This window comes from Crinia signifera, chromosome 8 (assembly GCF_055691185.1).
Source record: "Crinia signifera chromosome 8, ASM5569118v1, whole genome shotgun sequence".
In the NCBI taxonomy this organism is placed as follows: domain Eukaryota; kingdom Metazoa; phylum Chordata; class Amphibia; order Anura; family Myobatrachidae; genus Crinia; species Crinia signifera.
The window spans coordinates 44,636,528-44,660,361 of NC_139224.1; the positions used below are offsets into that span (position 1 = coordinate 44,636,528).

At 46.1% G+C, this 23,834-nt stretch overlaps 3 long non-coding RNA genes across 3 annotated transcripts; all 3 read left to right on the forward strand.

The window, feature by feature from the left end:
- The first annotated feature begins 241 nt into the window (after nt 1–241).
- LOC146025984 (uncharacterized) lies at nt 242–2,727 on the forward strand. The gene is made up of 2 exons (XR_014454329.1): nt 242–1,753; nt 2,551–2,727. It is a non-coding gene; the product is annotated as an uncharacterized LOC146025984 (long non-coding RNA).
- A 5,056-nt stretch (nt 2,728–7,783) lies between these two features.
- LOC146026999 (uncharacterized) lies at nt 7,784–9,565 on the forward strand. Its single transcript, XR_014454619.1, has 2 exons — nt 7,784–8,708; nt 9,389–9,565. It is a non-coding gene; the product is annotated as an uncharacterized LOC146026999 (long non-coding RNA).
- A 3,188-nt stretch (nt 9,566–12,753) lies between these two features.
- On the forward strand, nt 12,754–16,519 carry LOC146025985 (uncharacterized). The gene is made up of 2 exons (XR_014454330.1): nt 12,754–15,495; nt 16,343–16,519. It is a non-coding gene; the product is annotated as an uncharacterized LOC146025985 (long non-coding RNA).
- Nucleotides 16,520–23,834: the final 7,315 nt, after the last annotated feature.

The following is a 23,834-nucleotide window of genomic DNA, read 5'->3' on the forward strand; positions in this document are numbered from 1 at the left end:
ATGGTGTCCATGTCAGCTGTGTTGACAGTTGGGTAAAAAAACAGCAAAAAAACCTTGTCGACCTTTTGACCATCGACCTTCCCCATGTCGACCTAATGACCCTGTCGACCTAACCCCATGTGGACCTAATGCTTGTTGACCTTCAGTCATGTTGGCCTAATGCTTGTCTGTCCAATTATCCACACCCAATCCCTGGACTTTTAAAGGACTCTGTGATTTCTTTGCTTTTTTACATGAAAGAGATGTTTATTTTTGTGTTTAATCCACAGAGGTATTGTGCACAATAGACACTCCATTGCTCTTCTAATTCTAGGTTAAACTGGAACCTACCAGTTGGTTTCATTAGTCTCTCAAAGAAGCCACCCAATTGTGTGTAGGTATGTGTGTATACATACAGAGAAACAGTGGAGAATTGCTAGATGTAACAGGCAGTTGGAATAAGATCTAAACTCACCAGAGAGCCATAAATCAATTTTTGAATATATTTTCCAGATGGTTGGAAAGTAGTAATCAATGTGTAGAAAGGTTATGGCGAAGATTGATGTCAACACTCCCATAAATAGTACATATATTTCATACATGTTAGATCTGATACAAATACAGAGTGCTTGGTCCCAATTTTTCATCAATATTCTCGTCTGGGGTGGGGGTCTGCACACTTCTCAAAGCAGAGAAAACAGTCCCAGACAAAGACGAGGGATCACTGGGAGGTGGCATAGGGGGTCCCGGCGCGTAGTAAGGGGCAGGCGGAGGAGCAACCGGCGCACTGAACATGGGGGGGTGATGTGGGTGTGGGCATGGTGGCTCTACGTGCGCTGTGCGGCATGACGTTACCTTGCAGTCAGCACAGAGGTCATCCTCGGCTGCCCGCAACATACAGTCATACACCAAACGCTTAAATTGGTGCACTGTTGGACGCTGCCACTTTCGCATTTCTGCGCACAGATGATTTGTGAACATTTTGAAATCATCGGGGGGATTATTTAATGCTTCCTCCTTGTAGGGGCAGCAGTGTTCTTGGCTAGTAGCAGCAGGTCTTGTCGGCTGTCTCCTCCTACGCCTCCTGGGGGGAGCTGATGACGTGCTCGCCACCACAGGAGCCGCCACCTCCGACACCGACTCAGCCTGCTGCGTTGACTCAGAGGGAACTACCTAAAATGAAAAGAAACAAAAAAAAAAAAAGTTAAAACATTGCATTTCACTTCCATTTACATGCTGAACATGTTTGAACTAGATACTTACTACGTCCGCACTCTCCTGTGCACTGGATGAAGAGCTTTCATCCGTAGTAGCTCCCTCTGTTTCTCTCCTTCCTTGATCCTCCACAATAAACAGCATACGGTCATAGTACCACAACTTTGGCTGGTACACATCTACAGGGTCAGTTCCCGAAGCTCGCGACTGCTGGACCCGATTATGCTCCTTCACCAGCACTGTCCGCATATTAGTGAATTTCCTCCGGACCCACGTGACGTCTGCATTAGGGACACGTGTCCTAGCGTAGGCCGAGATCTATCCAAACGCCTCATTCCGCTTTGCCTGGTTGTGAAAATCAATATGATCTTGTCGCAATAGACATCTATTCTCTTTGTAGAGATCGATCAACTTCTTCATTAGCGAGCGGTCGACGTTACGCTCCATTCTGTAAATAAATATTCCAAAATGAAGTTTACCCCATAAAAATCAACGCACTCCACTGTTATTCATTCATACGCTACAAAAAGCGACTAATATTTACCTCAGTCGGCAGCAGGTGAAAAATAAATGTAATTCCAAACAAATTAAATAATGGCCTTTCAGGCACACAAGGACAATCACACTGAAGTAGAATCCGAGAAAAAAAACAAGGCTTTAATCTGAGATACTCATAGCATATGACATAATAAATGCAATTTACACCACATTTGACAACAGAAGTACTGATATATTTGTGTCCCTCCACTATCCACGCCATCCCGAAGCGTGGCGAGCGGCGGCGGTACGCGTCCTCCGACCTTTTCATACCCCCACTATCCACGTCGGCGTGGAGTTGAGAATAAATTAGTGTGGCGAGCGCAGCGAGCCACTGAGCCCGAAGCGTGGTGAGTGCAGCTGATACCTTCACAGATCCCTGCGTACCCTCGCGGGCCTCACAGGTATCCACGCCCGCTCGTGGGCTAAACAGGTATCAGCGTGCGCTCGCCACGCTTCGGGCTCGGTGGCTCGCTGCGCTCGCCACACTAATTTATTCTCAACTCCACGCCGACGTGGATAGTGGGGGTATGAAAAGGTCGGAGGACGCGTTCCGCCGCCCCTCGCCACACTTTGGGATGGCGTGACATGGCCGCTGTGATGGGACACAAGTTACCCAAAGTCTACTCCAACAGGTCATCCCCAAAAAAATGTGAAAAAAAACCACCTCGCACATTAATACTAAAAGGATACATCATAATACACATTTCGAACAACAAAATTTAGAAAAATGCAATTTTGCATGGAAAACACTACGCACTCCACTGTTTTTCATTAATACGCTAAAAAAAGCGACTAATATTTACCTGTCGGCAGCAGGTGAAAAATAAATGTGATTCAAACAAATTAAATAATGGCCTTTCAGGCACACAAGGAAAATCAAACTGAAATAGAATCCGAGAAAAAAAACAAGGCTTTAATCTGAGATACTCATAGCATATGACATAATAAATGCAATTTACACCACATTTGACAACAGAAGTATTGATATATTTGTGTCCCTCCACTATCCACGCCATCCCGAAGCGTGGCGAGCGGCGGCGGTACGCGTCCTCCGACCTTTTCATACCCCCACTATCCACGTCGGCGTGGAGTTGAGAATAAATTAGTGTGGCGAGCGCAGCGAGCCACTGAGCCCGAAGCGTGGCGAGCGCACGCTGATACCTTCATAGATCCCTGCGTACCCTCGCGGGCCTCACAGGTATCCACACCCGCTCGTGGGCTTCACAGGTATCAGCGTCCCCTCGCGGGGCACGCTGCGCTCGCCACGCTTCGGGCTCGGTGGCTCGCTGCGCTCGCCACACTAATTTATTCTCAACTCCACGCTGACGTGGATAGTGGGGGTATGAAAAGGTCGGAGGACGCGTACCGCCGCCCCTCGCCACACTTCGGGATGGTGTGAAATGGCCGCTGTCATGGGACACAAACAATACAAACTATACCCCAGCATTTTAACCCACCCCCCCTTCCCCTCCAATAAAAAGTAAAAAAAAAAAAAACATTTTACATGCACATTACTACAAAGTGGATACAGCATACTGCCTGCTGCACCATTTCAATAACAAGCACATGACACCTCAAACAGCTATATTTTACATATGTGTACCAAGAAACCATTACAGGCTATGTCACCCTGCATTACTATCACAAACAGCAGAGTATTCTGCATGTATTACAACACACAGTACATCATTTCCAGGCACATGATATCCTCTGCACATAAACCTGTTTTATCCAGATTTTCATTATTAACATGATCCTAAAGCCTTTACACTTCATAAACTCCTGCACATGATCACTTTCTGGCTATTTAAATAAACAGTACCCCTTGAACATAAACATTATCCACTCTATACACCTAATGGTGTCCCCCTAATCCACAAAAAATGATATATGAAGCACACATGTATATATATCATTAACCACAGTAAGCGCCCCACCCCCTCCCCCCCAAACCCCCACACTCCCCCCAAGCCTGCATATGTTCCTCACAAATCCCAAGGCCCACCTATGCTGAGTAATCCTCAAATTCCACTTACTTTTTTCAGCAGGGGCAGGGAGCCAGACACAGGTGCTGCGTGGTAGCTCTAATTACCATCAAAATGGCTGCTGTTGTCCTTCCCCAGAGTGCTTTTGGCGCCTTTCTCCCGGCAGAAAAATCGCGTCGGTCGGGCGGTGATGTTACGCTCACGCCAATGCATAAGACCGACCGATCGACCGATATTTCTTTGTAGATGTACGGCGTACCTCGTAATGCGGCGAGGTACTTGGAAATTGATCGATCGCGTCGGTCGCAGCCATTGTAAAATGCTCCCGACGCGACGGACATGCTAAGAACTGTATTAACACTGTATAGTGCTTATACAAGTACATGTCACGTCGGTCGGCAGCATTGAGCTGTAAAGCTCACAGTACATTGCGTCCGACGCGATATGCTTTTAAACATGTCAACATGTGTATCATGTCGACATGTCGACTGAACATGTCAACTTCAAGTTGATCATGTTTAGTATGCTGATAACAGCGGGTCTCTGTGTCCAAACCATGGTGAGGCCCACAAGCCCCAGAAGCCTATGCAAATTATTATGTTAGTAACCCACGCACCCTTCTTGGGGCTTGCTGCGCTCACCACGCTTTAGACTCAGTGGTCCACTGCACTCACCGCGCTCCAAGAATTATTTGGATAGTGGTGGTGTGACTGCAAAGCATTCATCCATCCCAAATCATTCAGCTGAGACAAGAAACACAAGTTTTTTAAAACCATTTTTTAAAATTTACTTTTGAAATGAAAAATGCAAAACTGTAGGGAATTCATTGAAAATCAAACATATAACAGCAACAGGAATGGGGGTGAAAGGAATGGGGGTAAATTTCAAGAGTCTTTAGGCAACAAAGTCAAGGCATATAATATGCGGGCAAAAGGGTTATCATGTCCAAGGCTCTTCCGCCACATAAACTCTTCTAGATAGCTTTGAAGCATATGCCTGGCGGTGCCCCTGTGACGTTTATTACGCCATTTACATGCCCCCCACATACGTTCCACATTTTGGGTGTGAACCCCTGTTGTAGGGTCCACAAAGTTATATCTGTGGTTCACCTGGGCATGCTCATATCCTGCGGCCTTGAGCTGGGCCGTACTGTATGCTCTCCAACAATCGGTGTAGACAGTAGACCCAGGCTCCACAAATTGCAGGATAGCTTCCATGAGGGTGTTGGCGTCCCGAGTGGCAACTTTGGTGGCAAAACACTGTCCTGTTTCTCTGCAAATGCCACCAAAAACCCATTGCTGAGGTAAAACTCGGCCAACATTTGCCTGCCTCTTCACGAACATGGTCTCATCCACCTCAACGATCTTGCCGGGACCTCCAATCCGGCGCTGCGGCTGCGCCATGAGGTCGAGCAGGCAGGCCTCCCTCATGTACTTATTGTAGAGGACAGCCGTCTTCTTGGAGAGGGACAGATTCTTCTCGCAGTACTCCACACTGGTAAATTCCTGTACCCAGGAAAATATAAAGCGGACCAGCGTCAGGAATGGTAAACGGCAGCCAGGGAAGAACAGTCCTGCTCTCAGACTCCTCTTCAAGCGGCAGTCCCTCACATTACAGCGCCACATGGTCTCCTTCAGTTTCAACCGCATCGGATGACCATTGGCGCACGTAGCCTCTGCTGGCAGCAGATGATGGCGCTGCAGAAACGCCACTGCCTCCTCCTCACTTGTAGGCAGTGAGAAGATATTCACCTCAGCCATCTCAGAGGCCACGAAATCAACCACCGAGCAGTCCACAGCACACCAATCCACAGCACAGGACTAAGGATCAGCACGGCTCAGGGTCAGGATCAGCAGAAATCAATCGCAGAATAATCAGGATCAGCAATAATCCACAAGATCAGCAGCAATCCGCAGCACAAGGCTCAGGATCAGCAGCAAATAGTATTCAAAGCACAGGATCAATCAGGGAGATATCACCAGCAAAGGATCAATCAGCCAAAATATCACCAGCAACTGAATACACGTCTCACTCCTACCGAGACAAACCCACAAAGAGAGTAGGGAAAAATAAAACAGAAGGGGCTGTCAAAGTAAGGGGCCGGATTATGACAATAAATATTGACATTGATGCTGTAACTGAGCAGATTACAGAGGGCAGATTTAATATTGACATAGAAACACACATTACAACACATTAAAACATATGGTACTAGGGAGATTTTATAGGGGGTTGGACTACAAGAATTAATTGGGCCTATTAAAAAAGGGCCTTAACAGCGGGAAAATCGTAGGACCAATGGGCCAGATTAACATCTTGTGCATCATGAGCATCGGGGGTTTTTGCTGAAACATGCGACGCGATTGACGGCAAAGATCGGGAGTAAAGAAGTACATCGGTAGTATCGCGTCGGTCGGGTATACATACTTAAAGGAACCCGACGCAATTAACAAGATGACGATGTGAAGACCGACGACAAAAAATACATCGGGAGTAAAAAACTACATCGCGAGTATCTTAAGGGTCGGGATCATCGTAACCTTACAAAAAAGACACCGATGCGACGCGATGGTCAAGACTAACCAGATACATATCGGTGTGGCCGTGCTAGGAAACAAGTACCATATCATATATTGCAGTTATGTTGCTTATCTGTGGAAAGTAAATATCAATGTGCAGGAAAACTATGGAGGTTAAGGATACCACAACGCCCGTAGTCATCAAAAGGAGTTGATACCTTTCAGTTGGATAACAAATACATAGTTTCCAGTCCAAATGTTCAATATTAATTATACATAACAACACTGTTATGGAAATCAGCTGAAAGAACAGAAAATTAAGTCAGTGAATGGAACTTAAAAATTCATTTATTTTAATACTTACTTTACTGGCATTTTTCCCATTTCAAAGTCATGAAACAGCGATGACTGGCTTAAAATGAAGGAGTCGTGGGCCGACCCAGGAAAACTTTTTTTTTTACAAATATTTTGTAAATATAATTTTTGCATCACAGACCACCTGAACATTCATGGAATGGAAGCGTTTTGGGTTCCAAAAATATTCTTCTGATTAAACTCCAGTGTTACTGTTGCAGTTCCAGTCCAGTGATGGTGCTATATAAGTCCAGTCCAGTGGTACTGCCGTTAAAGTCCATTGGTACTGCCATTAAAGTCCATTGGTACTGCCATTAAAGTCAAGTGGTACTAAGTGTTATGTTATGGTGTCCATGTCAGCTGTGTTGACAGTTGGGTAAAAAAACAGCAAAAAAACCTTGTCGACCTTTTGACCATCGACCTTCCCCATGTCGACCTAATGACCCTGTCGACCTAACCCCATGTCGACCTAACCCCATGTTGACCTAATGCTTGTTGACCTTCAGTCATGTTGGCCTAATGCTTGTCTGTCCAATTATCCACACCCAATCCCTGGACTTTTAAAGGACTCTATGTGATTTCTTTGCTTTTTTACATGAAAGAGATGTTTATTTTTGTGTTTAATCCACAGAGGTATTGTGCACAATAGACACTCCATTGCTCTTCTAATTCTAGGTTAAACTGGAACCTACCAGTTGGTTTCATTAGTCTCTCAAAGAAGCCACCCAATTGTGTGTAGGTATGTGTGTATACATACAGAGAAACAGTGGAGAATTGCTAGATGTAACAGGCAGTTGGAATAAGATCTAAACTCACCAGAGAGCCATAAATCAATTTTTGAATATATTTTCCAGATGGTTGGAAAGTAGTAATCAATGTGTAGAAAGGTTATGGCGAAGATTGATGTCAACACTCCCATAAATAGTACATATATTTCATACATGTTAGATCTGATACAAATACAGAGTGCTTGGTCCCAATTTTTCATCAATATTCTCGTCTGGGGTGGGGGTCTGCACACTTCTCAAAGCAGAGAAAACAGTCCCAGACAAAGACGAGGGATCACTGGGAGGTGGCATAGGGGGTCCCGGCGCGTAGTAAGGGGCAGGCGGAGGAGCAACCGGCGCACTGAACATGGGGGGGTGATGTGGGTGTGGGCATGGTGGCTCTACCTGCGCTGTGCGGCATGACGTTACCTTGCAGTCAGCACAGAGGTCATCCTCGGCTGCCCGCAACATACAGTCATACACCAAACGCTTAAATTGGTGCACTGTTGGACGCTGCCACTTTCGCATTTCTGCGCACAGATGATTTGTGAACATTTTGAAATCATCGGGGGGATTATTTAATGCTTCCTCCTTGTAGGGGCAGCAGTGTTCTTGGCTAGTAGCAGCAGGTCTTGTCGGCTGTCTCCTCCTACGCCTCCTGGGGGGAGCTGATGACGTGCTCGCCACCACAGGAGCCGCCACCTCCGACACCGACTCAGCCTGCTGCGTTGACTCAGAGGGAACTACCTAAAATGAAAAGAAACAAAAAAAAAAAAAAGTTAAAACATTGCATTTCACTTCCATTTACATGCTGAACACGTTTGAACTAGATACTTACTACGTCCGCACTCTCCTGTGCACTGGATGAAGAGCTTTCATCCGTAGTAGTTCCCTCTGTTTCTCTCCTTCCTTGATCCTCCACAATAAACAGCATACGGTCATAGTACCACAACTTTGGCTGGTACACATCTGCAGGGTCAGTTCCCGAAGCTCGCGACTGCTGGACCCGATTATGCTCCTTCACCAGCACTGTCCGCATATTAGTGAATTTCCTCCGGACCCACGTGACGTCTGCATTAGGGACACGTGTCCTAGCGTAGGCCGAGATCTTCCCAAACGCCTCATTCCGCTTTGCCTGGTTGTGAAAATCAATATGATCTTGTCGCAATAGATATCTATTCTCTTTGTAGAGATCGATCAACTTCTTCATTAGCGAGCGGTCGACGTTACGCTCCATTCTGTAAATAAATATTCCAAAATGAAGTTTACCCCATAAAAATCAACGCACTCCACTGTTATTCATTCATACGCTACAAAAAGCGACTAATATTTACCTCAGTCGGCAGCAGGTGAAAAATAAATGTAATTCCAAACAAATTAAATAATGGCCTTTCAGGCACACAAGGACAATCACACTGAAATAGAATCCGAGAAAAAAAACAAGGCTTTAATCTGAGATACTCATAGCATATGACATAATAAATGCAATTTACACCACATTTGACAACAGAAGTACTGATATATTTGTGTCCCCCCACTATCCACGCCATCCCGAAGCATGGCGAGCGGCGGCGGTACGCGTCCTCCGACCTTTTCATACCCCCACTATCCACGTCGGCGTGGAGTTGAGAATAAATTAGTGTGGCGAGCGCAGCGAGCCACTGAGCCCGAAGCGTGGCGAGCGCAGCTGATACCTTCACAGATCCCTGCGTACCCTCGCGGGCCTCACAGGTATCCACGCCCGCTCGTGGGCTAAACAGGTATCAGCGCCCCTCGCCACACTTTGGGATGGCGTGACATGGCCGCTGTGATGGGACACAAGTTACCCAAAGTCTACTCCAACAGGTCATCCCCAAAAAAATGTGAAAAAAACCCACCTCGCACATTAATACTAAAAGGATACATCATAATACACATTTCGAACAACAAAATTTAGAAAAATGCAATTTTGCATGGAAAACACTACGCACTCCACTGTTATTCATTAATACGCTAAAAAAAGCGACTAATATTTACCTGTCGGCAGCAGGTGAAAAATAAATGTGATTCAAACAAATTAAATAATGGCCTTTCAGGCACACAAGGAAAATCAAACTGAAATAGAATCCGAGAAAAAAAACAAGGCTTTAATCTGAGATACTCATAGCATATGACATAATAAATGCAATTTACACCACATTTGACAACAGAAGTATTGATATATTTGTGTCCCTCCACTATCCACGCCATCCCGAAGCGTGGCGAGCGGCGGCGGTACGCGTCCTCCGACCTTTTCATACCCCCACTATCCACGTCGGTGTGGAGTTGAGAATAAATTAGTGTGGCGAGCGCAGCGAGCCACTGAGCCCGAAGCGTGGCGAGCGCACGCTGATACCTTCACAGATCCCTGCGTACCCTCGCGGGCCTCACAGGTATCCACACCCGCTCGTGGGCTTCACAGGTATCAGCGTCCCCTCGCGGGGCACGCTGCGCTCGCCACGCTTCGGGCTCGGTGGCTCGCTGCGCTCGCCACACTAATTTATTCTCAACTCCACGCTGACGTGGATAGTGGGGGTATGAAAAGGTGGGAGGACGCGTACCGCCGCCCCTCGCCACACTTCGGGATGGTGTGAAATGGCCGCTGTCATGGGACACAAACAATACAAACTATACCCCAGCATTTTAACCCCCCCCCCTTCCCCTCCAAAAAAAAGTAAAAAAAAAAAAAAAACATTTTACATGCACATTACTACAAAGTGGATACAGCATACTGCCTGCTGCACCATTTCAATAACAAGCACATGACACCTCAAACAGCTATATTTTACATATGTGTACCAAGAAACCATTACAGGCTATGTCACCCTGCATTACTATCACAAACAGCAGAGTATTCTGCATGTATTACAACACACAGTACATCATTTCCAGGCACATGATATCCTCTGCACATAAACCTGTTTTATCCAGATTTTCATTATTAACATGACCCTAAAGCCATACACTTCATAAACTCCTGCACATGATCACTTTCTGGCTATTTAAATAAACAGTACCCCTTGAACATAAACATTATCCACTCTATACACCTAATGGTGTCCCCCTAATCCACAAAAAATGATATATGAAGCACACATGTATATATATCATTAACCACAGTAAGCGCCCCACCCCCTCACCCCCTCCCCCCCAAACCCCCACACTCCCCCCAAGCCTGCATATGTTCCTCACAAATCCCAAGGCCCACCTATGCTGAGTAATCCTCAAATTCCACTTACTTTTTTCAGCAGGGGCAGGGAGCCAGACACAGGTGCTGCGTGGTAGCTCTAATTACCATCAAAATGGCTGCTGTTGTCCTTCCCCAGAGTGCTTTTGGCGCCTTTCTCCCGGCAGAAAAATCGCGTCGGTCGGGCGGTGATGTTACGCTCACGCCAATGCATAAGACCGACCGATCGACCGATATTTCTTTGTAGATGTACGGCGTACCTCGTAATGCGGCGAGGTACTTGGAAATTGATCGATCGCGTCGGTCGCAGCCATTGTAAAATGCTCCCGACGCGACGGACATGCTAAGAACTGTATTAACACTGTATAGTGCTTATACAAGTACATGTCACGTCGGTCGGCAGCATTGAGCTGTAAAGCTCACAGTACATTGTGTCCGACGCGATATGCTTTTAAACATGTCAACATGTGTATCATGTCGACATGTCGACTGAACATGTCAACTTCAAGTTGATCATGTTTAGTATGCTGATAACAGCGGGTCTCTGTGTCCAAACCATGGTGAGGCCCACAAGCCCCAGAAGCCTATGCAAATTATTATGTTAGTAACCCACGCACCCTTCTTGGGGCTTGCTGCGCTCACCACGCTTTAGACTCAGTGGTCCACTGCACTCACCGCGCTCCAAGAATTATTTGGATAGTGGTGGTGTGACTGCAAAGCATTCATCCATCCCAAATCATTCAGCTGAGACAAGAAACACAAGTTTTTTAAAACCATTTTTTAAAATTTACTTTTGAAATGAAAAATGCAAAACTGTAGGGAATTCATTGAAAATCAAACATATAACAGCAACAGGAATGGGGGTGAAAGGAATGGGGGTAAATTTCAAGAGTCCTTAGGCAACAAAGTCAAGGCATATAATATGCGGGCAAAAGGGTTATCATGTCCAAGGCTCTTCCGCCACATAAACTCTTCTAGGTAGCTTTGAAGCATATGCCTGGCGGTGCCCCTGTGACGTTTATTACGCCATTTACATGCCCCCCACATACGTTCCACATTTTGGGTGTGAACCCCTGTTGTAGGGTCCACAAAGTTATATCTGTGGTTCACCTGGGCATGCTCATATCCTGCGGCATTGAGCTGGGCCGTACTGTATGCTCTCCAACAATCGGTGTAGACAGTAGACCCAGGCTCCACAAATTGCAGGATAGCTTCCATGAGGGTGTTGGCGTCCCGAGTGGCAACTTTGGTGGCAAAACACTGTCCTGTTTCTCTGCAAATGCCACCAAAAACCCATTGCTGAGGTAAAACTCGGCCAACATTTGCCTGCCTCTTCACGAACATGGTCTCATCCACCTCAACGATCTTGCCGGGACCTCCAATCCGGCGCTGCGGCTGCGCCATGAGGTCGAGCAGGCAGGCCTCCCTCATGTACTTATTGTAGAGGACAGCCGTCTTCTTGGAGAGGGACAGATTCTTCTCGCAGTACTCCACACTGGTAAATTCCTGTACCCAGGAAAATATAAAGCGGACCAGCGTCAGGAATGGTAAACGGCAGCCAGGGAAGAACAGTCCTGCTCTCAGACTCCTCTTCAAGCGGCAGTCCCTCACATTACAGCGCCACATGGTCTCCTTCAGATTCAACCGCATCGGATGACCATTGGCGCACGTAGCCTCTGCTGGCAGCAGATGATGGCGCTGCAGAAACGCCACTGCCTCCTCCTCACTTGTAGGCAGTGACAAGATATTCACCTCAGCCATCTCAGAGGCCACGAAATCAACCACCGAGCAGTCCACAGCACACCAATCCACAGCACAGGACTAAGGATCAGCACGGCTCAGGGTCAGGATCAGCAGAAATCAATCGCAGAATAATCAGGATCAGCAATAATCCACAAGATCAGCAGCAATCCGCAGCACAAGGCTCAGGATCAGCAGCAAATAGTATTCAAAGCACAGGATCAATCAGGGAGATATCACCAGCAAAGGATCAATCAGCCAAAATATCACCAGCAACTGAATACACGTCTCACTCCTACCGAGACAAACCCACAAAGAGAGTAGGGAAAAATAAAACAGAAGGGGCTGTCAAAGTAAGGGGCCGGATTATGACAATAAATATTGACATTGATGCTGTAACTGAGCAGATTACAGAGGGCAGATTTAATATTGACATAGAAACACATTACAACACATTAAAACATATGGTACTAGGGAGATTTTATAGGGGGTTGGACTACAAGAATTAATTGGGCCTATTAAAAAAGGGCCTTAACAGCGGGAAAATCGTAGGACCAATGGGCCAGATTAACATCTTGTGCATCATGAGCATCGGGGGGTTTTGCTGAAACATGCGACGCGATTGACGGCAAAGATCGGGAGTAAAGAAGTACATCGGTAGTATCGCGTCGGTCGGGTATACATACTTAAAGGAACCCGACGCAATTAACAAGATGACGATGTGAAGACCGACGACAAAAAATACATCGGGAGTAAAAAAACTACATCGCGAGTATCTTAAGGGTCGGGATCATCGTAACCTTACAAAAAAGACACCGATGCGACGCGATGGTCAAGACTAACCAGATACATATCGGTGTGGCCGTGCTAGGAAACAAGTACCATATCATATATTGCAGTTATGTTGCTTATCTGTGGAAAGTAAATATCAATGTGCAGGAAAACTATGGAGGTTAAGGATACCACAACGCCCGTAGTCATCAAAAGGAGTTGATACCTTTCAGTTGGATAACAAATACATAGTTTCCAGTCCAAATGTTCAATATTAATTATACATAACAACACTGTTATGGAAATCAGCTGAAAGAACAGAAAATTAAGTCAGTGAATGGAACTTAAAAATTCATTTATTTTAATACTTACTTTACTGGCATTTTTCCCATTTCAAAGTCATGAAACAGCGATGACTGGCTTAAAATGAAGGAGTCGTGGGCCGACCCAGGAAAACTTATTTTTTTACAAATATTTTGTAAATATAATTTTTGCATCACAGACCACCTGATTAAACTCCAGTGTTACTGTTGCAGTTCCAGTCCAGTGGTACTGCCGTTAAAGTCCATTGGTACTGCCATTAAAGTCCATTGGTACTGCCATTAAAGTCAAGTGGTACTAAGTGTTATGTTATGGTGTCCATGTCAGCTGTGTTGACAGTTGGGTAAAAAAACAGCAAAAAAACCTTGTCGACCTTTTGACCATCGACCTTCCCCATGTCGACCTAATGACCCTGTCGACCTAACCCCATGTCGACCTAACCCCATGTCGACCTAACCCCATGTCGACCTAATGCTTGTTGACCTTCAGTCATGTTGGCCTAATGCTTGTCTGTCCAATTATCCACACCCAATGCCTGGACTTTTAAAGGACTCTATGTGATTTCTTTGCTTTTTTACATGAAAGAGATGTTTATTTTTGTGTTTAATCCACAGAGGTATTGTGCACAATAGACACTCCATTGCTCTTCTAATTCTAGGTTAAACTGGAACCTACCAGTTGGTTTCATTAGTCTCTCAAAGAAGCCACCCAATTGTGTGTAGGTATGTGTGTATACATACAGAGAAACAGTGGAGAATTGCTAGATGTAACAGGCAGTTGGAATAAGATCTAAACTCACCAGAGAGCCATAAATCAATTTTTGAATATATTTTCCAGATGGTTGGAAAGTAGTAATCAATGTGTAGAAAGGTTATGGCGAAGATTGATGTCAACACTCCCATAAATAGTACATATATTTCATACATGTTAGATCTGATACAAATACAGAGTGCTTGGTCCCAATTTTTCATCAATATTCTCGTCTGGGGTGGGGGTCTGCACACTTCTCAAAGCAGAGAAAACAGTCCCAGACAAAGACGAGGGATCACTGGGAGGTGGCATAGGGGGTCCCGGCGCGTAGTAAGGGGCAGGCGGAGGAGCAACCGGCGCACTGAACATGGGGGGGTGATGTGGGTGTGGGCATGGTGGCTCTACGTGCGCTGTGCGGCATGACGTTACCTTGCAGTCAGCACAGAGGTCATCCTCGGCTGCCCGCAACATACAGTCATACACCAAACGCTTAAATTGGTGCACTGTTGGACGCTGCCACTTTCGCATTTCTGCGCACAGATGATTTGTGAACATTTTGAAATCATCGGGGGGATTATTTAATGCTTCCTCCTTGTAGGGGCAGCAGTGTTCTTGGCTAGTAGCAGCAGGTCTTGTCGGCTGTCTCCTCCTACGCCTCCTGGGGGGAGCTGATGACGTGCTCGCCACCACAGGAGCCGCCACCTCCGACACCGACTCAGCCTGCTGCGTTGACTCAGAGGGAACTACCTAAAATGAAAAGAAACAACAAAAAAAAAAAGTTAAAACATTGCATTTCACTTCCATTTACATGCTGAACACGTTTGAACTAGATACTTACTACGTCCGCACTCTCCTGTGCACTGGATGAAGAGCTTTCATCCGTAGTAGTTCCCTCTGTTTCTCTCCTTCCTTGATCCTCCACAATAAACAGCATACGGTCATAGTACCACAACTTTGGCTGGTACACATCTGCAGGGTCAGTTCCCGAAGCTCGCGACTGCTGGACCCGATTATGCTCCTTCACCAGCACTGTCCGCATATTAGTGAATTTCCTCCGGACCCACGTGACGTCTGCATTAGGGACACGTGTCCTAGCGTAGGCCGAGATCTTCCCAAACGCCTCATTCCGCTTTGCCTGGTTGTGAAAATCAATATGATCTTGTCGCAATAGACATCTATTCTCTTTGTAGAGATCGATCAACTTCTTCATTAGCGAGCGGTCGACGTTACGCTCCATTCTGTAAATAAATATTCCAAAATGAAGTTTACCCCATAAAAATCAACGCACTCCACTGTTATTCATTCATACGCTACAAAAAGCGACTAATATTTACCTCAGTCGGCAGCAGGTGAAAAATAAATGTAATTCCAAACAAATTAAATAATGGCCTTTCAGGCACACAAGGACAATCACACTGAAATAGAATCCGAGAAAAAAAACAAGGCTTTAATCTGAGATACTCATAGCATATGACATAATAAATGCAATTTACACCACATTTGACAACAGAAGTACTGATATATTTGTGTCCCTCCACTATTCACGCCATCCCGAAGCGTGGCGAGCGGCGGCGGTACGCGTCCTCCGACCTTTTCATACCCCCACTATCCACGTCGGCGTGGAGTTGAGAATAAATTAGTGTGGCGAGCGCAGCGAGCCACTGAGCCCGAAGCGTGGCGAGCGCAGCTGATACCTTCACAGATCCCTGCGTACCCTCGCGGGCCTCACAGGTATCCACGCCCGCTCGTGGGCTAAACAGGTATCAGCGTGCGCTCGCCACGCTTCGGGCTCGGTGGCTCGCTGCGCTCGCCACACTAATTTATTCTCAACTCCACGCCGACGTGGATAGTGGGGTTATGAAAAGGTCGGAGGACGCGTTCCGCCGCCCCTCGCCACACTTTGGGATGGCGTGACATGGCCGCTGTGATGGGACACAAGTTACCCAAAGTCTACTCCAACAGGTCATCCCTAAAAAAATGTGAAAAAAAACCACCTCGCACATTAATACTAAAAGGATACATCATAATACACATTTCGAACAACAAAATTTAGAAAAATGCAATTTTGCATGGAAAACACTACGCTCGAACAACAAAATTTAGAAAAATGCAATTTTGCATGGAAAACACTACGCACTCCACTGTTATTCATTAATACGCTAAAAAAAGCGACTAATATTTACCTGTCGGCAGCAGGTGAAAAATAAATGTGATTCAAACAAATTAAATAATGGCCTTTCAGGCACACAAGGAAAATCAAACTGAAATAGAATCCGAGAAAAAAAACAAGGCTTTAATCTGAGATACTCATAGCATATGACATAATAAATGCAATTTACACCACATTTGACAACAGAAGTATTGATATATTTGTGTCCCTCCACTATCCACGCCATCCCGAAGCGTGGCGAGCGGCGGCGGTACGCGTCCTCCGACCTTTTCATACCCCCACTATCCACGTCGGCGTGGAGTTGAGAATAAATTAGTGTGGCGAGCGCAGCGAGCCACTGAGCCCGAAGCGTGGCGAGCGCACGCTGATACCTTCATAGATCCCTGCGTACCCTCGCGGGCCTCACAGGTATCCACGCCCGCTCGTGGGCTAAACAGGTATCAGCGTCCCCTCGCGGGGCACGCTGCGCTCGCCACGCTTCGGGCTCGGTGGCTCGCTGCGCTCGCCACACTAATTTATTCTCAACTCCACGCTGACGTGGATAGTGGGGGTATGAAAAGGTCGGAGGACGCGTACCGCCACCCCTCGCCACACTTCGGGATGGTGTGAAATGGCCGCTGTCATGGGACACAAACAATACAAACTATACCCCAGCATTTTAACCCACCCCCCCTTCCCCTCCAATAAAAAGTAAAAAAAAAACATTTTACATGCACATTACTACAAAGTGGATACAGCATACTGCCTGCTGCACCATTTCAATAACAAGCACATGACACCTCAAACAGCTATATTTTGCATATGTGTACCAAGAAACCATTACAGGCTATGTCACCCTGCATTACTATCACAAACAGCAGAGTATTCTGCATGTATTACAACACACAGTACATCATTTCCAGGCACATGATATCCTCTGCACATAAACCTGTTTTATCCAGATTTTCATTATTAACATGACCCTAAAGCCATACACTTCATAAACTCCTGCACATGATCACTTTCTGGCTATTTAAATAAACAGTACCCCTTGAACATAAACATTATCCACTCTATACACCTAATGGTGTCCCCCTAATCCACAAAAAATGATATATGAAGCACACATGTATATATATCATTAACCACAGTAAGCGCCCCACCCCCTCACCCCCTCCCCCCCAAACCCCCACACTCCCCCCAAGCCTGCATATGTTCCTCACAAATCCCAAGGCCCACCTATGCTGAGTAATCCTCAAATTCCACTTACTTTTTTCAGCAGGGGCAGGGAGCCAGACACAGGTGCTGCGTGGTAGCTCTAATTACCATCAAAATGGCTGCTGTTGTCCTTCCCCAGAGTGTTTTTGGCGCCTTTCTCCCGGCAGAAAAGATTGCGTCGGTCGCAGCCATTGTAAAATGCTCCCGACGCGACGGACATGCTAAGAACTGTATTAACACTGTATAGTGCTTATACAAGTACATGTCACGTCGGTCGGCAGCATTGAGCTGTAAAGCTCACAGTACATTGCGTCCGACGCGATATGGTTTTAAACATGTCAACATGTGTATCATGTCGACATGTCGACTGAACCTGTCAACTTCAAGTTGATCATGTTTAGTATGCTGATAACAGCGGGTCTCTGTGTCCAAACCATGGTGAGGCCCACAAGCCCCAGAAGCCTATGCAAATTATTATGTTAGTAACCCACGCACCCTTCTTGGGGCTTGCTGCGCTCACCACGCTTTAGACTCAGTGGTCCACTGCACTCACCGCGCTCCAAGAATTATTTGGATAGTGGTGGTGTGACTGCAAAGCATTCATCCATCCCAAATCATTCAGCTGAGACAAGAAACACAAGTTTTTTAAAACCATTTTTTAAAATTTACTTTTGAAATGAAAAATGCAAAACTGTAGGGAATTCATTGAAAATCAAACATATAACAGCAACAGGAATGGGGGTGAAAGGAATGGGGGTAAATTTCAAGAGTCCTTAGGCAACAAAGTCAAGGCATATAATATGCGGGCAAAAGGGTTATCATGTCCAAGGCTCTTCCGCCACATAAACTCTTCTAGGTAGCTTTGAAGCATATGCCTGGCGGTGCCCCTGTGACGTTTATTACGCCATTTACATGCCCCCCACATACGTTCCACATTTTGGGTGTGAACCCCTGTTGTAGGGTCCACAAAGTTATATCTGTGGTTCACCTGGGCATGCTCATATCCTGCGGCATTGAGCTGGGCCGTACTGTATGCTCTCCAACAATCGGTGTAGACAGTAGACCCAGGCTCCACAAATTGCAAGATAGCTTCCATGAGGGTGTTGGCGTCCCGAGTGGCAACTTTGGTGGCAAAACACTGTCCTGTTTCTCTGCAAATGCCACCAAAAACCCATTGCTGAGGTAAAACTCGGCCAACATTTGCCTGCCTCTTCACGAACATGGTCTCATCCACCTCAACGATCTTGCCGGGACCTCCAATCCGGCGCTGCGGCTGCGCCATGAGGTCGAGCAGGCAGGCCTCCCTCATGTACTTATTGTAGAGGACAGCCGTCTTCTTGGAGAGGGACAGATTCTTCTCGCAGTACTCCACACTGGTAAATTCCTGTACCCAGGAAAATATAAAGCGGACCAGCGTCAGGAATGGTAAACGGCAGCCAGGGAAGAACAGTCCTGCTCTCAGACTCCTCTTCAAGCGGCAGTCCCTCACATTACAGCGCCACATGGTCTCCTTCAGATTCAACCGCATCGGATGACCATTGGCGCACGTAGCCTCTGCTGGCAGCAGATGATGGCGCTGCAGAAACGCCACTGCCTCCTCCTCACTTGTAGGCAGTGAGAAGATATTCACCTCAGCCATCTCAGAGGCCACGAAATCAACCACCGAGCAGTCCACAGCACACCAATCCACAGCACAGGACTAAGGATCAGCACGGCTCAGGGTCAGGATCAGCAGAAATCAATCGCAGAATAATCAGGATCAGCAATAATCCACAAGATCAGCAGCAATCCGCAGCACAAGGCTCAGGATCAGCAGCAAATAGTATTCAAAGCACAGGATCAATCAGGGAGATATCGCCAGCAAAGGATTAATCAGCCAAAATATCACCAGCAACTGAATACACGTCTCACTCCTACCGAGACAAACCCACAAAGAGAGTAGGGAAAAATAAAACAGAAGGGGCTGTCAAAGTAAGGGGCCGGATTATGACAATAAATATTGACATTGATGCTGTAACTGAGCAGATTACAGAGGGCAGATTTAATATTGACATAGAAACACACATTACAACACATTAAAACATATGGTACTAGGGAGATTTTATAGGGGGTTGGACTACAAGAATTAATTGGGCCTATTAAAAAAGGGCCTTAACAGCGGGAAAATCGTAGGACCAATGGGCCAGATTAACATCTTGTGCATCATGAGCATCGGGGGGTTTTGCTGAAACATGCGACGCGATTGACGGCAAAGATCGGGAGTAAAGAAGTACATCGGTAGTATCGCGTCGGTCGGGTATACATACTTAAAGGAACCCGACGCAATTAACAAGATGACGATGTGAAGACCGACGACAAAAAATACATCGGGAGTAAAAAACTACATTGCGAGTATCTTAAGGGTCGGGATCATCGTAACCTTACAAAAAAGACACCGATGCGACGCGATGGTCAAGACTAACCAGATACATATCGGTGTGGCCGTGCTAGGAAACAAGTACCATATCATATATTGCAGTTATGTTGCTTATCTGTGGAAAGTAAATATCAATGTGCAGGAAAACTATGGAGGTTAAGGATACCACAACGCCCGTAGTCATCAAAAGGAGTTGATACCTTTCAGTTGGATAACAAATACATAGTTTCCAGTCCAAATGTTCAATATTAATTATACATAACAACACTGTTATGGAAATCAGCTGAAAGAACAGAAAATTAAGTCAGTGAATGGAACTTAAAAATTCATTTATTTTAATACTTACTTTACTGGCATTTTTCCCATTTCAAAGTCATGAAACAGCGATGACTGGCTTAAAATGAAGGAGTCGTGGGCCGACCCAGGAAAACTTATTTTTTTACAAATATTTTGTAAATATAATTTTTGCATCACAGACCACCTGATTAAACTCCAGTGTTACTGTTGCAGTTCCAGTCCAGTGATGGTGCTATATAAGTCCAGTCCAGTGGTACTGCCGTTAAAGTCCATTGGTACTGCCATTAAAGTCCATTGGTACTGCCATTAAAGTCAAGTGGTACTAAGTGTTATGTTATGGTGTCCATGTCAGCTGTGTTGACAGTTGGGTAAAAAAACAGCAAAAAAACTTTGTCGACCTTTTGACCATCGACCTTCCCCATGTCGACCTAATGACCCTGTCGACCTAACCCCATGTCGACCTAACCCCATGTCGACCTAACCCCATGTCGACCTAATGCTTGTTGACCTTCAGTCATGTTGGCCTAATGCTTGTCTGTCCAATTATCCACACCCAATGCCTGGACTTTTAAAGGACTCTATGTGATTTCTTTGCTTTTTTACATGAAAGAGATGTTTATTTTTGTGTTTAATCCACAGAGGTATTGTGCACAATAGACACTCCATTGCTCTTCTAATTCTAGGTTAAACTGGAACCTACCAGTTGGTTTCATTAGTCTCTCAAAGAAGCCACCCAATTGTGTGTAGGTATGTGTGTATACATACAGAGAAACAGTGGAGAATTGCTAGATGTAACAGGCAGTTGGAATAAGATCTAAACTCACCAGAGAGCCATAAATCAATTTTTGAATATATTTTCCAGATGGTTGGAAAGTAGTAATCAATGTGTAGAAAGGTTATGGCGAAGATTGATGTCAACACTCCCATAAATAGTACATATATTTCATACATGTTAGATCTGATACAAATACAGAGTGCTTGGTCCCAATTTTTCATCAATATTCTCGTCTGGGGTGGGGGTCTGCACACTTCTCAAAGCAGAGAAAACAGTCCCAGACAAAGACGAGGGATCACTGGGAGGTGGCATAGGGGGTCCCGGCGCGTAGTAAGGGGCAGGCGGAGGAGCAACCGGCGCACTGAACATGGGGGGGTGATGTGGGTGTGGGCATGGTGGCTCTACGTGCGCTGTGCGGCATGACGTTACCTTGCAGTCAGCACAGAGGTCATCCTCGGCTGCCCGCAACATACAGTCATACACCAAACGCTTAAATTGGTGCACTGTTGGACGCTGCCACTTTCGCATTTCTGCGCACAGATGATTTGTGAACATTTTGAAATCATCGGGGGGATTATTTAATGCTTCCTCCTTGTAGGGGCAGCAGTGTTCTTGGCTAGTAGCAGCAGGTCTTGTCGGCTGTCTCCTCCTACGCCTCCTGGGGGGAGCTGATGACGTGCTCGCCACCACAGGAGCCGCCACCTCCGACACCGACTCAGCCTGCTGCGTTGACTCAGAGGGAACTACCTAAAATGAAAAGAAACAAACAAAAAAAAAAGTTAAAACATTGCATTTCACTTCCATTTACATGCTGAACATGTTTGAACTAGATACTTACTACGTCCGCACTCTCCTGTGCACTGGATGAAGAGCTTTCATCCGTAGTAGCTCCCTCTGTTTCTCTCCTTCCTTGATCCTCCACAATAAACAGCATACGGTCATAGTACCACAACTTTGGCTGGTACACATCTGCAGGGTCAGTTCCCGAAGCTCGCGACTGCTGGACCCGATTATGCTCCTTCACCAGCACTGTCCGCATATTAGTGAATTTCCTCCGGACCCACGTGACGTCTGCATTAGGGACACGTGTCCTAGCGTAGGCCGAGATCTTCCCAAACGCCTCATTCCGCTTTGCCTGGTTGTGAAAATCAATATGATCTTGTCGCAATAGACATCTATTCTCTTTGTAGAGATCGATCAACTTCTTCATTAGCGAGCGGTCGACGTTACGCTCCATTCTGTAAATAAATATTCCAAAATGAAGTTTACCCCATAAAAATCAACGCACTCCACTGTTATTCATTCATACGCTACAAAAAGCGACTAATATTTACCTCAGTCGGCAGCAGGTGAAAAATAAATGTAATTCCAAACAAATTAAATAATGGCCTTTCAGGCACACAAGGACAATCACACTGAAATAGAATCCGAGAAAAAAAACAAGGCTTTAATCTGAGATACTCATAGCATATGACATAATAAATGCAATTTACACCACATTTGACAACAGAAGTACTGATATATTTGTGTCCCTCCACTATCCACGCCATCCCGAAGCGTGGCGAGCGGCGGCGGTACGCGTCCTCCGACCTTTTCATACCCCCACTATCCACGTCGGCGTGGAGTTGAGAATAAATTAGTGTGGCGAGCGCAGCGAGCCACTGAGCCCGAAGCGTGGCGAGCGCAGCTGATACCTTCACAGATCCCTGCGTACCCTCGCGGGCCTCACAGGTATCCACGCCCGCTCGTGGGCTAAACAGGTATCAGCGTGTGCTCGCCACGCTTCGGGCTCGGTGGCTCGCTGCGCTCGCCACTCTAATTTATTCTCAACTCCACGCCAACGTGGATAGTGGGGTTATGAAAAGGTCGGAGGACGCGTTCCGCCGCCCCTCGCCACACTTTGGGATGGCGTGACATGGCCGCTGTGATGGGACACAAGTTACCCAAAGTCTACTCCAACAGGTCATCCCCAAAAAAATTTGAAAAAAAACCACCTCGCACATTAATACTAAAAGGATACATCATAATACACATTTCGAACAACAAAATTTAGAAAAATGCAATTTTGCATGGAAAACACTACGCACTCCACTGTTATTCATTAATACGCTAAAAAAAGCGACTAATATTTACCTGTCGGCAGCAGGTGAAAAATAAATGTGATTCAAACAAATTAAATAATGGCCTTTCAGGCACACAAGGAAAATCAAACTGAAATAGAATCCGAGAAAAAAAACAAGGCTTTAATCTGAGATACTCAAAGCATATGACATAATAAATGCAATTTACACCACATTTGACAACAGAAGTATTGATATATTTGTGTCCCTCCACTATCCACGCCATCCCGAAGCGTGGCGAGCGGCGGCGGTACGCGTCCTCCGACCTTTTCATACCCCCACTATCCACGTCGGCGTGGAGTTGAGAATAAATTAGTGTGGCGAGCGCAGCGAGCCACTGAGCCCGAAGCGTGGCGAGCGCACGCTGATACCTTCATAGATCCCTGCGTACCCTCGCGGGCCTCACAGGTATCCACACCCGCTCGTGGGCTTCACAGGTATCAGCGTCCCCTCACGGGGCACGCTGCGCTCGCCACGCTTCGGGCTCGGTGGCTCGCTGCGCTCGCCACACTAATTTATTCTCAACTCCACGCTGACGTGGATAGTGGGGGTATGAAAAGGTCGGAGGACGCGTACCGCCGCCCCTCGCCACACTTCGGGATGGTGTGAAATGGCCGCTGTCATGGGACACAAACAATACAAACTATACCCCAGCATTTTAACCCACCCCCCCTTCCCCTCCAATAAAAAGTAAAAAAAAAAAAAAACATTTT